The 2,301-nt window shown below is 30.8% G+C and overlaps 1 long non-coding RNA gene across 2 annotated transcripts; it reads right to left on the bottom strand.

The window, feature by feature from the left end:
- Nucleotides 1–841: 841 nt before the first annotated feature.
- LOC143057012 (uncharacterized) lies at nt 842–1,914 on the bottom strand. Of its 2 annotated transcripts, XR_012972597.1 has the most exons (3): nt 1,767–1,914; nt 1,552–1,612; nt 842–900 (listed from the first exon to the last, which is right to left on the bottom strand). It is a non-coding gene; the product is annotated as an uncharacterized LOC143057012 (long non-coding RNA). The 2 variants fall into 2 exon arrangements; XR_012972596.1 differs by having other exon boundaries at nt 1,552–1,914.
- Between the last annotated feature and the right edge of the window lie 387 nt (nt 1,915–2,301).

Raw genomic sequence — 2,301 nt, forward strand, 5'->3', positions numbered from 1 at the left:
AAAGATCATTTTTATTCGATGTTGGAAAAGAAAGAGTCCACGATCTTCGAGAGCTTAATTAAGGAAAAGCAACCATTTTGAATGTAATTTTTCTATAGAAAAACAATAAAGTAACATGGTGTGCCTCAAATTTTCTTTTATCTATATTTATATCATTCAGACGCATACGAAAGGAATGAGTACGCTTAGTGCTGATGTTTGACATTGGGAATATACTTATGACATCACATTGTTAAGATGTCGCAGACAATTTTTAACAGTTTCCAGTAATTTTACATTAATAGCAATTTTTAAGCCAAAATATTTACAAAAATGGCATTTTTTTTAGAATGTGGCATTTAAAGCAACATTACTGTTGTTTATGTTTTAGCTTGGTCTTGCATACTTGATTGAAATGTCGCAAATATGCGTTAATTAGCTCCGCCTCGTGTCACTTGGGCCGAGTGCACTTGAAACTCTTCAATCGACTTCAGAGTTAATAGATTATCACGTGAACGCACTAGAGTTGATATTCGGAACAAGTCTAAGCAACTCTAGGGTAAGGCCCTGACCAAGCATAAAAAATAAAATATTCTCATTGGTTTGACGTCATTCAAGAGTTTCTCGAGTTTAACCCTGGCTCGGTGAGGGTTGGAACCAGGGTACGAGGGGTTAACTCGAGTGGTTCAAGTAAAATCGTTTTGTTGAAACCCGAGTAAGTAAAGTTAACTCGAGAGTTTCAAGTGAATTCGGCCTTGGTAAACTCATTTTGCGACAGTAGATCTACGTTTTATGAAGTCCAAGCTTAAAAACTATACAGTTATTGTAACGGGGTGTCATGTGGCTAACAAAACCAATCCAGTAAAAGTTGATAATTTTATTATTGGCACCAGACGTATTCAATATAATGAAATAAACGCCCTACAAAACATAATAAATACAATTATAATTATCTGCCAATATCTGTATTAAAATTATAAATATAATATTCAACATATATAAACGCATTTACATAACACAATGCACAATAAAACAAAGTATTTATATTTCTCATTTTTTCCTAATCTGTATGAATTATCAAAAGAAAATAACTTTAACTTTACGAAAATGTTCTCGGAACTTTATCATTAAAAATACACCAAGTCGAATACTCCCGTGAATATGATCAATAAGTACATACGATCGATATTACTGTTATCACGTAATACACATGAAAACTATTATATATAACTCTACAAAATATACCTCCTCGTGCAATTATAATTTGCACACATGTATCAAACTAAGTAAAATATAATTATCTTAGTATTCTCGACAAAAAGGTGTCGGCAAACACTGTATGTAAACAATGAATTATTTCTTCACGCTCATGTTAAACTGTATGTATTTATTTATCGTAAAACGGTCTAAATGCCAATCCTTCTTAATTTGTAAATACTTTTCAATGTAATAGAATAAAAATAGAACATAGAAAACATTTTCTACATTAACATACACATTTCACCCGAAATATGGAGAAAATACGCTCACGCTAAAATATTATGTTTTTATAAAACATTAATATACACATACCAAAATTATGGATTTTAGGCTCACTGACCACTCATACTTGTGCGTCAAGGATGTGCATTCACTGTAAAAATAAGGAACATGCATGCAATAAAGTGTTAGTTTAACAATAATAGCGAATCCCGCATTACTAGAACTAATTTGACAAATGCGCGCTAAATGAACTATATCAAACCGAAAAATACAGAAACCCGACAATAGAAATTATCCTAACATACCTGATATTTTCAACTATAACAACCACATGCCTTTGGACAAATCTTCAATACAAAAGAACATCCAACCCCGTCAACTTTCAGCAGCGAACTAGCTAGATAACTATCTACCCGTAAAACGAAAACAATAACCAAGCGTGCATGACTAGCGGGAAATCCACCCGGACTAAACTCATTTGCATAATAATGTAAAGGTAATTCACATTATATAAAGAGACCAGTTTCTATACAATAAATGCTAACACTTTAATTAAATGATTAAAACAATTTATTAAAAGATTTAACTGCTATCTTTTTATTATTTATTTTCTGACTTTTATTATTTTTATAGCAATGGTTTCACAATAAATTATTTAGATTTTTTTAGTAACTTTTATTTCATAAAATAAAACACATATATAAAATTATATTCACAAACATCACAAGACCACTAAAAATGTCACTATTACATTATCTGCTAGTATAGGTAATGAGTTGTATTTTCTTTATTTATTTCTAGTGAGTGGCTATTTAAAAAATGCTTATATATCAAGTGGAT

The sequence above is a fragment of the Mytilus galloprovincialis genome, chromosome 13, assembly GCF_965363235.1.
Source record: "Mytilus galloprovincialis chromosome 13, xbMytGall1.hap1.1, whole genome shotgun sequence".
Taxonomy (NCBI): Eukaryota; Metazoa; Mollusca; class Bivalvia; order Mytilida; family Mytilidae; genus Mytilus; species Mytilus galloprovincialis.